Source organism: Notamacropus eugenii, chromosome 5 (assembly GCF_028372415.1).
Source record: "Notamacropus eugenii isolate mMacEug1 chromosome 5, mMacEug1.pri_v2, whole genome shotgun sequence".
Taxonomy (NCBI): domain Eukaryota; kingdom Metazoa; phylum Chordata; class Mammalia; order Diprotodontia; family Macropodidae; genus Notamacropus; species Notamacropus eugenii.
This window is the reverse complement of record NC_092876.1, coordinates 114,474,686-114,489,541: the sequence shown is the minus strand read 5'-3', so window position 1 is coordinate 114,489,541 and position 14,856 is coordinate 114,474,686. Positions and strand designations below refer to the sequence as shown.

Below are 14,856 nucleotides of genomic sequence, written 5' to 3'. Positions count from 1 at the left end.
AGTATATAAATGTTTATTCTCTTCCCTTTCCCCTTCCTCCCTTCCCTAATAAATACTTGTTAATTGCCTCTGTGGAACTTATATGCTTCCTGATCTTTCCTGCTCTAGCTTTACACTGTAGACTCATTCCTTCTTGCCTTTCACTTCTCCACAGACTTTTATGACACTGCTTTATCCCACTTTCCTCCTGCATTTCTGCCCCATCTCGTTCACATGCAGTTCCATTTTCCTCCTCCCAATCCCTAAGAATGGATGTCCCCCAAGGTTCTCACTAAAGTCATTTTCTTTTCTCTCTCTACACTTTCTTCTTGGGAATACAATGCAGTCTCCCTGGCTTGAATTATCTTGGAAAGAGGGATTACACCAGAGTTATAAGAGACATAGTTGTATATATAATAATAGGGAGGGTGCCAAACTAGAATTATATAGAGAGAGTTTATTATATGTATATATTTACATATGTGTGCATAGACAGATATATACATATATCTATATATCCACATACATACACACATGTGCATACATGTAAAATATATAATACATTTTGTATTATATATGTGTGTATCATATATACTCCAATATGACACTCTCCAAGATAATTGAAACCATCAACACACATATACATAAATATATATATTTTACACATATGGATGTTTTGCAGAACAAATGAAGATGTTCAGATCCTATAGGTTTACTGGGATTTCTTGGACAATGGTTTTGTATAGCCTTGAATGAAAAAAGAAAGTGTGTTCCATTAGTAAGGTAAGTTTTCCCAAACTTCAATACGCTAGCATTTGTATTACTTTGCCTAAGACAAGAATTTTTTCTTCATAACAATGGTTTGCAACTGGATATTTTTTTATTGGCTTTCTCACTGTTCTTCCAACCTCAAGAGGCTAACACTGCCCTACAGAGGAATCAGTAACAAGCCCTCTAGCCATCAGGTCTCTCTCAAGGTCTTTGCTTGTTTTCTGAAGATTAATTAGCCTGTTTTTTAGCAATAGTTTGTCAGTTCTGGGTGTTTTTCATTTTCAATTTCACTTTCCTTTGTGTTTTGTTGAAAATGATTTTGTTTTATTATTGACTTGAATGACTTGACCTCCCTTCACAATTCACCACTCTGACAGTCACTGAAATGTACTCTTCAAGAGCAGGGGGGTGTGGGGGAGGCATATCAAGTCATTCTGATCTATATCTCACCATTGGGCCCAAATGGCTCCTGAGGAGAGAGTGAGTCTAGAGACCTTGCAAAGTCCTGCCTCACTTAAATCCAATTCACTTTCATGTCATGGCATCACCTTCCTGATGTCATGATCCTCTTCGAGAACAAAGGATGAACAGCAGAAATTCTTTAAGAGCTACAAAATTACACATTTAATCAGCATAATGGCTATCATTAAAACCCACCTGATTAAAAATATGACAAAATAGTAAAAACACAGAATCTATGACAGACAACTAAATAAAAGTGAGGAAACCTGTTCAATTCAGTTTCATCTGGCCAAGGCTCAAACATTCTGAATTAGCCTAATGTCAGGAGAAGTATATACCTATGACAAGATAAAAGCATATTAAAATTTTCGCTTGACCCAAGTAATTTGCATACCGTGTAGCCATTTACAATCTATAAAATGCTTTCATTATCTCCTTTACCCTTACAACAATCTTGCTGAGATAAGTAGAAATTACCAATTTTTTTTCAGAATAAATAAATCAAGGCTTATAAATGTAAAGTAACTTGGCCCATGTAATATACGGTTGAAATGGGATTCAATCCCAGGCCCTTAAATCTATAAATTCAATATTCTTTCCAGACTAAGAAAAGATGCAGATAGCACATGAGATGTCTGGGGATCAGGGAGGTATCCAGTCCTTCCGGAGAATTAAAAAATATGTAGAAAAATTGCAGAAGATAAAAACTAGAAGGGTAGGAAAGCCTTGAATGCCAAGCTGAGGCTTACTTAGTTAACATCTGTGCTTCATTCAGGGTGGCCCTTGTGGGTTTGATAAGTGAGCAAAGAGGGTCCTGAGGCCTTGTAAATTCCTTCCGAGCCCCCCCCCCCACACACACACAGCAGTAAAGCTGTGGGCCTTCTGTGGCTTGTGGGTCACAGCTGGCTCATGGGACACACAGCTCATGGCTGCCTCAGGCTACAGTTGCTAAGTGGGGAATCAAAGGTTTGGCACTGACTGTCTTTTATCATTTTGAAACATTTGATCTCCTGCCAAGAAATGTGTACAACATTTGCATCAGCTTGAGATGGCCATTTTGGAGAGTTTATGGAACTATGGCACCACATGTTTTCAAACTTGCATGCATCCAGCCCTTGCGGTTTCCGGATGTATTTGTGCTATGAAAACTCTTCAAATGTTCTATTTTCTTTTCCTAACAACTGCAACTTCCAACACTGGGATTTACCATTTTTAGCCTTAGTTCTCACTATAGTTGGATGACTTTGAACAAGTCATTTCTTCAGCTGGGCTTTTTTTTCTTGTTTGTACACTGAGATGAGCCTTATCTAACCAGAGGCCCATAGGGTACGTCCCAACCTGCTTCACGGTATACCTACTCCACAGCACACCTTCTCAACCTGGACCATCAGCTTTACCTCCTCTCCTCACAGGAGAAACCCGTCAGTGAATTGGGGGTTGTCTACTCCAAAAATGTGAAGAACTCCCCTGGAGGGATGGGTAGATTAGAACAATTTAGTCCAACAGCCATGAAGGCAGCTGAAGCAGGTGCTGGGAGAGCTTAGAACTTGGTCAGACATCAAAGACACCAAACTCATTCACTGCATCCTGGGCCATCACTGGTCATCTTGACTTTTGTCCTGGACTTGATGACTCAGGAAGAGAGAGTGAGGCTGATGACTTTGTGCAGCTCTGCCTCACTTAAGTCCAATTCATGCACAAGTCAAGACATTACCCTGTGAAGTCATTGATCCTCTTCAAGAATGAAGGACAAACAATGAACAACAGCAGCCACAGCAAAATCAACTTTACCACTTCTTTACTAGTAACCTGGACCCGAGCCCTGGATCCCTCAGCTCTAGTACATGAGCTTTTACCTTCTCTTTTCCCCAGCTCTCTGCACCATTTGCCAGCCAGCTCCAGGCAAGGTCAGCTCACCTTCTGTACTGTCTTACACCTTAGTATGTAAGCTCCTTGAAGGCAAGGGCTGTCTTGCCTGCTTATGTTAATATTCCCAGTGCTTAGCATAGTACTTGGTGCATGGTAATCTGTGTGTGTGTGTGTGTGTATACACACAACTATGTGATAAACATATATATGTGTATATATTAGACATACATACGTAAAGTAAGAGGGTTACACCAACTGATCTCTGTCCTTGCTTCAGATCTTGTGATCTGATTCAGGTGTGTTGCCTCTTTACCGCAAACCCAGTTTGTGAAAATCTGAGCTTATGTAGCAGACAAATGTGTGAATGAATTTTGTTTATTAAAAATATTCTTTAGTTGGCCAAAGATTTTCTTTAAATATTGAGTTATTGTAATGCAATGCCATTCAATTCATCAGGTATTTATTAAATACCTGATATATGCAAGACACTCTTCTAGGTATTGGAGATACAAAGACGAACTGACAAGCTTCTGCTTCCAAGATTTTGCAGGATTCTAGAGGGAAGAACAGGTACACTTATAAGATAATGCAAAATATATATAGAATCAATTTTAAAAAGTAATTTGGCTGGCGTGTGGAGGTAGCTTCAACAATTTGGGGGATTAGGAAAGGCCTCGTGTAGAAGGTAGCCCAGGCACTGAGCCTTGAAGGGAGCTAGGAATTCCAAAAAGTAGAGGTAAAGATGGAGAGCATACTGGGGGAGGGGAGATGTGTATCCTTTTTTTTTTTTGTAATTAATTTATTAAAAGAGATGATGGATTAGACATTAGCACTGGCAACATCAACTTCTGTACCTGGTTCAAAGCTGATAGAAATGTTTTAACAATTTTGGAAGGATAGCGCAAATCAGTGAGGCGATTGTGGATTCTTACCTGGAACCAGTTCCAAGTCTTTGTTCCTTCACTGCAAGAAGCTTTTCTAGTTGCGGTTTGGTGTCCTTTCACTTTTAAGTTCTTTTCTCTGGCTCCTCTAATTACTTGAGCACCCACCTGGAGGGATTTCACCAAGCAAGCTGGGGAGAGTGAGGGTTGGGGAGATAGAAAAAGACACTAAAAGAAGAGATGCAATGCCATTCACATGAAACAACTATGTCAGGTTAGCTGGAATACAGAGCATATGAGGTGAAGCAATGGGGAATTGGTCAAGAAAGACAGATTAGAACAAGACTGAGTTTCAGATGCCAAATAGAAGAGTTTCTTTTTTTATGCTAAAAGCAATAGGGAGCCACTGAATCTTCTCGAGCAAGGTGATGCTATGGTAAGAACTACGTTTCTCATCTGGCTTCGTTCAAGGACTCCACAGTACTTCCTGAATCCCTCCAGTCAGGCCACTGCTATGGTAGTCCCACTTCTTTCCCCCATTAGAATGTAAGAGCCTTGAAGACAGGGACTGCTTTGCTTGCTTTTATTTGTAAGTCTGGTACACAGTAAGTGCTTGATAAATGCTTGACCTATCTATCCATCTACCTACCTATATGTCTGTCTTTAGCAATATCAGTTTTATAGCTGTGTCAAGGTTGGATTAGAAAAGGGAGAGACTGGAGGTGGTGACACCAATTTACTACCATATAGTCCAGGAGAATGAGGACAGGTGGTGGTGATGATAGTGGAGGGGGAAGGAGGGGAGAGGAGACAAATCTTAATGATATTAAGGACGTAGAATTGCTAAAACTTGACAACTGACTAGATATGGGGATAAAGGAGAATAAAGGATTGAGGATGACTCCATGGCTGCAATACTCAGGGAGTAGAAGGGTGGCAGTGGTCTCAATAGAAATAAGGAAAATAGCATGGAGAGGAAAATATTGATTTAAAACATTACTTGATTCACAAAAATTCAATTTCTATGCAATTTTTCAGGAATCTATTAATTATTAAGTCACCTTATTTACTTCTACTCAGATTATAATACAAATATATACTTATACTATGTGCTAACTGCAGCCACCCCAGCCCAGGAGATTCTGATTCTCATCTCCTTATTTCTGATACATTCAAACAAAACGCAAAAAGAAATACAACATTCAATGTTCTGCTCATAGTAGTATGCAGCAAATCCATCCCCTCTTTGGAGACCAGCTGAAGATTCATTCCTCCATGGTCTTCTTAGGCTGCTCCTGTTAGATGATGGAAAATGTATATGGAGTCAATTTTTTAAAAAGTAATTTGGTTGAGGCGTGGGGCCCACCAACTCCTCCCCACCATAGAGAAACTACAAGGGGGCTCACGAAGTGTCAATTCCAATGACTTAGTGGTTCTCAAACTCTTTTTGCTCATAGTTCTGGATTATTCTTTGCAGTGAGGAATGGGGACAAGATCCTGGAGAATATATATGAAATATAAATACATACATACATACACACACATCCAGACAAGACTCGGTGAACCCTGTAAGCACCTCTTGAGTTAAAGGGACAAACTCATTTCTGATTAGCTACTTATCATTGCTTCTAAATGGGTGCCACTGACAGTAGGATACAAGGATCTAGACCCATACAGAGTTTCACAAGAAGCTCAATTCAAATAACTCATTCATTCTAGATGAGGCCATTGCTGACCACTACCATTGCTGACAGAATTTCTCCTCTTCCCCCACTTACTTCATTTTTTTTTTGTTTTGTAAATGCAGAGTGTCCCAAATGTCTTCATACAGTTTTCAGCATGTGTATATGCCTTGCCTCTCCAAATAAGCTACAAGTTCATAGAGGGCATCTACCAATGTGCCTCACATACCATAGGCATTTTAAGACGCTTAAGGAATGGAATGGAATTGGAATTGTTCAGCTTATAGTCTGTAGAAATGCTTAGGATAAAGACAGTTCCAAAAGACTCATGATGGAGAATGCCATGCACATCCAAAGAAAGAACTAGGGAGTCAGAATGCAGATCGAACAATACGATTTCCTCTTTCTTTGTTTTTGTTTTTTCTTTCTCGTGGTTTTTCCCTTTTGTTCCTTCTTTCACAATATGAGTAATGTGGAAATATTTTTAATATGGTTGTACATGTATAGCCTATATCAGATTGATTGCTGTCTTGGGGAGGGGGAAGAGGAAAGAGGATGAAAAAAATTTGGAACTCAAAATCTTGAAAACTATCTTAACATGTAATTGGAAAAAATAAAATACTACTAAGTGGGGGGGGGGGGAAGAAAGGCCAAGTTTCATCATCTATAAAATAATAATTATAATAACATCATTGAGCCTAAGTTGTCTAAGATCATATTAGCCTCTTTAGCTTTCATGTCACAATGATGACTGATAGATATTTTTTCCCATTCACTAAAACACCAGATCTTATTCCTTCCACAAAGTCCTTTTCCTATGCTTTATCATGACAGAGAGAGTGATAAACTCTGGGTTCTTATAGCTCCAACCGATAGAGTATAACATCTGGTGAGTGTTACCATGTTTGTCAACAGACATCATGTGCTTTCTGGAGATCAGCCTAGCAAAGCACTAAGAAAGAGGCTTATCAGCAGTAGTTTGACCTCAACAACCCACTGAACAAAGAAAATCCCCAAATGACCCTCAGCACTGTATGGCCCTTCTCTATCTCTATAAGGCGGTGAAATATGTGGACAGTGGGTTCTAAGACTATAATTTTTTTAACTTGGCTGCTGGTACCTTGAATATCAGGTGCTTGTCTAGTTATCATATACTGAGCATATTACTGTAGGAACTTAATATTTGTCTCAACATTCTCAATAAATGAAACCTGAAGACAAAAGGAAGGTACAAGTTGGAAAGTAGCGGAAAGATGACTCATAAGTCAACACAGAAAAGAGATCAAAGGAAAAGGAAAAGGACCCATATGCACAAAATACTTATAGCAGCTCTCTTTGTCATGGCAAAGATTAGAAACCAAGACAATGTCCTTTAATTGAGGGATGGCTGGACAAGTTATGATATATGAATGTGGTGGACTATTATTGTACTGCAAGAAATGATCAAGGGGAAGTTTTCAGGAAAACCTGGGAGGACCTTTATGAACTAATGCAGAGTGAGGTGAGCAGAACCAGTAGAACTGATTTACAGAGTAATAACAATATTGTAAGTATTACCTACCATGAAAGACTTAGTAGCTGATGGATGCAATGATCTAATTCAATTCCAAAGGGCTCATGATGAAAAATGGTGTTTACCACCAGATAGAAAAACTGATAAACTCAGAGTACAGATTGAACCATATTTTTGAATCTTGCTTTTTCTTGTTTTTTCTTTTTTTGGAATATAACTAATGTGGAAATGTTTTGCATGATTTCATATGTATAATGAATATTGTAATTCTTATCTTCTCAATGGGTGTCAGAGGGATAAACAGAGAAAGAATTTGAAACTAAAACTAAAAATAAAATAGAATTCAAAAATTAAAATAGAAACTATTAAAGTTGAAAAAAGAAGGCTCACGGATTCTTTTTGAGGGGCCAATAAAGAAACTAGTAGAGAGAGCAAAAACATCATTTCAGGGAACCCTTGGTTTTTCAGTGCTTATGACAAACATTTCCAAAAGTATCATCATGAGTAAAATGACAGCCTATGTGTTAATATCTGCTGCAGAGAATAATGAGATGGAGAAGCTTTAATGGCTTAAATCTGCACTAAGACTTTAGGGACACCTTGTATAAATAACTTAGTAAGACCCTCCAAATTAAATCAACTTATACTCTAGTATTCAGTAACTCTGATATGAAAATGGTAAAAAAGAAACTAAGTGAAAAACATGTTAGAAAATGTGGTCTAAGGGTAAGAAATGACAAATGAAAGCCTTGAGATCTTATAGAAACCTTTTGTCTATATATATATCATGAATACTTTCTTTAGGAAGATAAAGTCATGAGTTGCTGGACATAATGAACACCAAATAACATCACAAAAAATGAAATTGATTATATTTTCCCATGCAAGAAACAACTGATAACTGATGAGAGCTATTTTCAAATCAGCTCTCTCTGAGTAAGCTGCCCTATCAGTTAGAGGGAATAGGGAAAGGGACTAGGTTTGTGATTTCATTAGCACAGGGAACTCCTGCATGAGAAAATTCCTTTACCAAAGATCAGTACCTCCTTGTACCACAGTCTTTGTCACCTAGAACACTGTAAATGAATTGCCCAGGTTCATGGAGTAAGGATGGGTCAGAACCAGGTCTTCTTGGTTTCAAGGCCAAGTATCTATCTGCTACGTCTCTCTACTTATTTGAGTAAAAATAAGGATCAATACCAAATTATAAGAAAGAAGAAAAATGAGAAGACATGGTACACAATTGAAGCAGGCTACTCCAACCTGAGATATTTAAATAAAGTGTTTCCTCAAAAATATGAGAAATGAATAAGAGAAGAAAAAGTTTAGGGCAAATCAATTGTCAGTGAGGAGAGCAAAAGAATGTATGAAGTGTTTTAGCTAGAAAGTACTTGTCTCCCTACCAAGAGGAAAGAGATGACAGTCAAGTGCAGTGCTAATATAGAACATAAACTTGTTTTTAAAAACCTTATGGATCAGCTTGGTGAAAGATTATGAACAGTATCACCTCATAAAACAGTGAGAAGCAATGGAGAAAAAACAAGTTTATGGAAAGAGTGGCAAGTGATCCACCTAAACCAGATTTTTAAAAGGGCATTTAATAATGGAATTAAGAAAAATAAAATGAATAGATCAAAAAATGGAAGAAAAAAGCTCCATAAAAATTTCCATAGCAAACTCTTTTCTTTTTCAGTGACATTTGGACTCTGATAATATGGTCATCAATGTATCAGTTAGTCAACAAAAACCTATTATTAAGTGCCTACTATGAGTCAGTCATCATGTTAAGCACTGAGGATACAAAGAAAGGCAAAAAAACAGTCCCTGCTCACACTCTAATGTTGCACAAATATTAGGTGTTTTTTACAAACAAGATGTATACAGGAAAAATTGGATGTAATTGAAAAAGGAGAGGTACTAGGATTCAACCTTTTTGAAAAGGGTTTTTTGTAAAAGGTGGAATTGTATCTGAGACTTGAAGGAAACCAGGGAACACAGAAGAAGAAGGAGAGAATTCCAGGCATAGGGGACAGCCAGTGAAAATGCTCAGAATTCTGGAAATGGAATGTCTTAATCAAGGAGCATCAACGAGTCCAGTGTCACTGAATTGCGGAATATATGGGGATGAATAATGATAAAAATATTGGAAAGGGAGGCAAGGCCAAGTTATAAAAGACTTTAAAAGACAAACAGAGGATTTTGCATTTGATCTTAGAGATAATAGGGGAGCCACTGGAACATTTTTTGTGTGGTTTTTTTGGCATTGCTTTTAATAGCATTTTTTTAAAATTTTATTTATTTTCAGTGTTCTACAATCAGTATCATATAACTTAGATTTGTTTTTCCCCTTCTTCTCCTCTCCTTCCCCCCTCCCTCCCCAAGATGGCAAACAATTTTATATAGGTTCTAAACATACATTCCTATTAAATACATTTTCACTATAATCATGCTGTGTAGAAGAATTAAAGTGAATGGGAGAAATCATTTAACAAACCAAAACATAACACACACACACAAAAATGATCTGCTACATTCTGCATTTGAATTCCATAGTTCTTTCTCTGGATGTGGAAGGCATTCTGCCTTAAAAGACCATTGGGAATTTTTTTTAAGTCTTTGCATTGCAATGAAGTTCCAAGTCTACCAGAAAAAACTCTTGCATACTGTAGTCTTTGCTGTGCACAAAGTTCTCCTGGTTCTACTCTTTTCACTCAGCATCAGATCATATAAGTCTTTTCAGGCCTCTCTGAAGTCTTCCTGTTCATCATTTCTTATAGCACAATAGTATTCCATTACATTCATATACCATAATTTACTCAAGCCATTCCCCAATGGATGGGCATCCCCTTGATTTCCAGTTTTTGGCCACCAAAAAGAGTGCTGCTACAAATATTTTTGTACATGTGGGACCCTTTCCCATTTTTATGATCTCTTGGGGATACAGTCCTAGAAGTGATATTGGTGGGTCAAAGGGTATACATATTTTTGTAGCCCTTTGGGCATAGTTCCAAATTGTTCTCCAGAATGGTTGGATGAGCTCACAGCTCCACCAACAATGAATTAGTGTTCCAGCTCTCCCACATCCTCTCCAACATTTATCATCTTCCTGTTCTATCATGTTTGCCAATCTGATAGGTGTGATGTGCTACCTCAGAGTTGTTTTGATTTGCATGTCTCTAATCAATAGTGATTTAGAGCATTTTTTTTCATATGACTATAGATAGCTTTAATTTCTTCCTCTGAAAACTACCATTTATCAATTGGGGAATGACTTGTACACTGCAACTTATAAAATAGAGTGGGAAAGACCTGACGTAGAGAGACCAACCAGCAAGTTATTGCAATAATCTAGGCAATACATGAGGAAAGCCTGCACCATGGCAGTGATAGTGTCAAAGAAGAGAAAGAGATGAGAAGGACATATCTGAGAGATGTTATGAAGATACACTAGATAGGACTTGGCAACGGATTGGAGATGGGGGATGCAAGATAGTAAAGAACTGAGGATGACAGCAAGGTTTCAAGCCTGGGTGACTGGGAGTAAAATGGTGCCCTTGAGAGCAATAAGAAAATTAAGAACAGAGACAGGCTTGAGGAGAAAGATAATGACTCATGTTTTGGACTTGTTGAGTTTAAGATATCTACAGGACATCCAAACTGAGAAATCAAACAGGACGTTGGAGATCCAAGAGGGGGAGCGTGTGTAGATCATCAGTATAGAGATAACCTTTAGAGAGCTAATGAGATCACCAAATGAAATGGTATAGAGGAGAAAAGAGATGGCCCCAAACAGGCCCCGGGAAGATACCCACACTTGGTGGGCATGACCTGGATGAAGATCAAGCAAAATCAACTGAGAAGGAATAGTCAGACAGTAGAAAGAGAAGCAAGAGAGAACAGGGATGTGAAAACCTAGACAAAAGAAAGTATCTAGGAGAAGAAGGTGATTAAGTGTCAAAGACTAAAGAAAGATTTTTTTAAAAGGATGAGGATTAGGTAAAGCTCATAATATTTGGCAGTTAAGAAATCATTGGTAGGCTGTAATGTTAATTAGAACTTCTCTGCCCATCCACAGGGCTCTAGTACCTTTTGTTAATTTTTATTGAGGCACTGGCACAGAGGCTCCCGCCCTCCAGCTCTGAAAAGTGTATAAATACTTGAGGTGAGGTTTCACTTTTAGTTTTTGGAAGGTTTGTGTCTGGGAAACTACTAAGCACCCCCCAATCCCACCCCCCTTTGAAAAACCAGATGTTGGCACTTCTCTCTCTGGTAACATTGGATGTATTACTTTAATCAAACACATGTATCATTCACTTAGTTCAGGAGAAAAAGTCAGCACCCTGAACGTCAGAGAAAATACAGAGAAAAAAAGATGGAAGCCCTGTCTGCTTCATTAGAGTAATTGCTGACCCTTCAAAAGTTGCCTTTCCTTTTAGAAAAGTAGATCAAAGAACTTGTGATAGCAAGCCCTCATGGATGTGTCAGGGTGCTTGCTTTTACATAGGTAAATTCGGAAAGACCAGTTTCAGTTGGATGACAGACTGGGAGCCAGTCTGCAGAGAGTTAAGAAAAGAATGAAAGGAAAGAAGAGGAGGCAGCAATTTTAAATGGTCTTTTCAGAGTTTAACTACAAAAGGGGGGAAAGATATAGAATGATAGCTAATGGGGATTGACAGACCAAGGGAGGGAATTTTTGAGGGTAGATGAGATATGGACCTGTCTGTAGGCATTAGGGAAGCAACTAGTAGTCAGGGAAAGTTAGAAGATAAATGAGATAGTAAAGGATGATAGAGGGAGAAAATCTGCTGGAGAAAGGAAGCATGAGCTTCATGAGGAAGTAGAAATATCATTTTAAAAAATAGAGATGGGAAATTAGCTTATCACAATGCCTAGAACATAGTAGATACTTAATAAATGTTTGTTGACAATACAAAGCACTTTTTCCATGAGTAAATATGGATGACTGATTGGATGAGTGAATTTTCTACATGCCAATCATTATGCTAGATATTAAGGATATAAATACAAAAGCAAAAATAGTCCCTCCCCTCAAGAAATTTACATTCTTAAAGGGAGAGATAACACACCTTGGGGAATGGCAGGCAGCTCCAGAGGGGAAGTAAAGTCCTGATAATTAGAGAGAGGGTGGATGGCACATAGAGGTGTAGCTTGACATATCTCATTGGTGAGTGATGGCAGAACTGATTTGATAATGATTTCAGAACTGGAGGAGCTCATACCTACTTTTGCTGGCTAGTGTTTGACTAGCATGTTGATGAAATGATTGGAAAACAGTATTTGATGTAAAGCTGACTGAGGTTTTCCTGACACAGTAGAGATACCAACGGTACAAAGAGAGGTACCCAACAATTAGGATATTGGGACTCAAGGGGTGGATGTTTCAGAGAGAAAAGGGTTAAAAAAAAACACCAGACTATAATCTCTGGTATGAGTGGCAAGTCTTTTGGAATGACTATCAAGGAAATGGTTAGAGACTTTACTGCCCTCTCCAGTTTTACATATAGGACAGATGATGTTCCAATCATAATGTCTTATGGATGAAAAAAGGTGGGGGAGGGGAGTACGGTGACAGGCTCAGAAATGTTTTCAGAGCTATACTGCATAGCATTATAGGATTAAATGAGAATATGAATGTATATACATATTCATGAAGGGAATAAATATATAGCACTACTACGTTTTAAGCAGTGTATGAAATGCTTTTTACAAACATCTTATTTGATTCTAGATAGGTGCTATTGTTATTCCTATTTTAGCTGAGGAAACTGAGGCAAAAAGAAGTTAAGTGACTTGCCCAGGGTCATACAACTAATAAATGTGTGTGGCTGGATTTGAACTCTAGACCAGATTCAGCACTCTAACCATTGCACCACCCACTATCTCTGATATGCATTACATATATACATACATACACACATACACAAATGTATATTTATATTATGTGTGTATACATACATAGATATGTATATGTGTGTATATATATATGTATGTGCATATATGTGTGTGTGTATATGTACATGTATATATATGTATGTGCGTATATATATATATAAAATGTACATGAAAGCCTCCATCATTTTGGAGGAGGGAGACCCACTCTGGGGAATTTATGGAAAGACATGGACAACAGCTACATGGGAGGGGTGGACATGGCTGGGTTAAGATCTGCATCATGGGAGAGAACATCCACACTGATGAGATCACAGCTCTGTTTGAGCATTTGACTACATAAAGTGCCTTGTAACACCAACTAAATGCCAGCTCTTATAGTTATTTCTGTAATGTCTCTGGTCATAGCCAAAATTTGTACAATTGTTTCTTAGAGGGTGTCTAAATGATGCCAAAACAACTAAGTGAAAAGTTTTAAAATTGAGTCCAGTTACTTGGCTTTATAAACATCAAAAAAAGAGTTTATTGGTTGATTCCACTATTTTGTTATTTTTAAATTTTAATTCAACCATATTAATTTGAGTATCTTACATTTATGTAATGCTGCAAAAGGTGCTTTTATACCTATATATGGCATTACTCTAAAATCAAAATTGACCTGTGTGGTAAGTAGAAAAAATAGTTTTCATCTCTATTTTACATATGAGAAAACAGGTTCACTGAGGTGAGGTGTACCTAATCACATGCTCTGTGAGGTCCTTGGCTACAGGGTCACAACTGATCAGGGATGGTGATGGTCCAGTACAACCCAGAGACAGTAAGGTGCTGTCTCTGACTGATATCTCACAGAAGACAAGCTTTCACTTGTTGATCCTTCCTGCTTCCCCTCCTCCACACTGTATTTTCCTGACCTTCCTCTGTGTGGGCCTCCCCCAGCTTTGGTCTTGCTTTTGGATTCTGTCCATGACTTTCTGCCTGGTCTCTAGACTATTGGCCTTTATGAACCCTTGGATTTGAACTCAGTTTGGCTTTCCATTTTTCTCTTGGATCTCAGTTTATTCTAAGCCCTTCACTCCATTCCATTACTACCCCTGACCCCCAAGCATGTTGCTCCCTCCAGACCTTGTAGAAGGAAAACTAAAACTCTAGGTCTCTTCACCCACAATTTAGATCTCTTTCCACTACACCATGGTGCCTGCCATACTTAATGTAGATGTTATGTATAGATGTATAGATACAGACTTAAATGAAGATTCTTCTCCACACCTTTACCCCCAAAGAACCATCCCATTACTCTATCCTGTGTTGTCCTGTGTTGGCTGATGGATATGTTTTTCCCACAGTTTACCGACTTGTGCATTCTTTTCTGAAAGAATGTATGTCGACAGCTCTTATAGAGTGACCATTGTGTATAGCCCTATGTTGGAAGCAATGCTAAGAAATCTACATAGACTTATTCTTTAGAATGCTACTTGCTTTTCAACGAGTTCACAAAATTTCCTCATGAATATTTATGCGTTCTAGGAAAGCAAATGTAATGAGAGTCTTCATAGGATTTAGAACAAAAAGGGACCTTAGAGGTCATCTAGTCTAACACATCCTTTTATTGATGAGGAAACTGAGGGCAAGACAAGTTAAGTGATTTGATACATGTATACATACATCCATACATTTAAAGATATACATATATAAGTAGAAACACACATATATACATGTCTGCATGCATAGATGGATATTTGAGTCCAAATCTTCCAATTCTGCATACAAGGCCCTTTTCATCGAATCAGCT

At 38.1% G+C, this 14,856-nt stretch overlaps 1 protein-coding gene across 1 annotated transcript in view; it reads right to left on the bottom strand.

Annotated features, from left to right (window-relative positions):
- Nucleotides 1-4,531: 4,531 nt before the first annotated feature.
- FZD4 (frizzled class receptor 4) overlaps nt 4,532-14,856 on the bottom strand; it is a 183,882-nt gene continuing 173,557 nt past the window's right edge. The window contains exon 5 of the transcript XR_011967333.1: nt 4,532-5,257. The gene's annotated coding sequence lies outside the window, so the exon portion shown is untranslated. The remainder of the gene's footprint in view (nt 5,258-14,856) is intronic.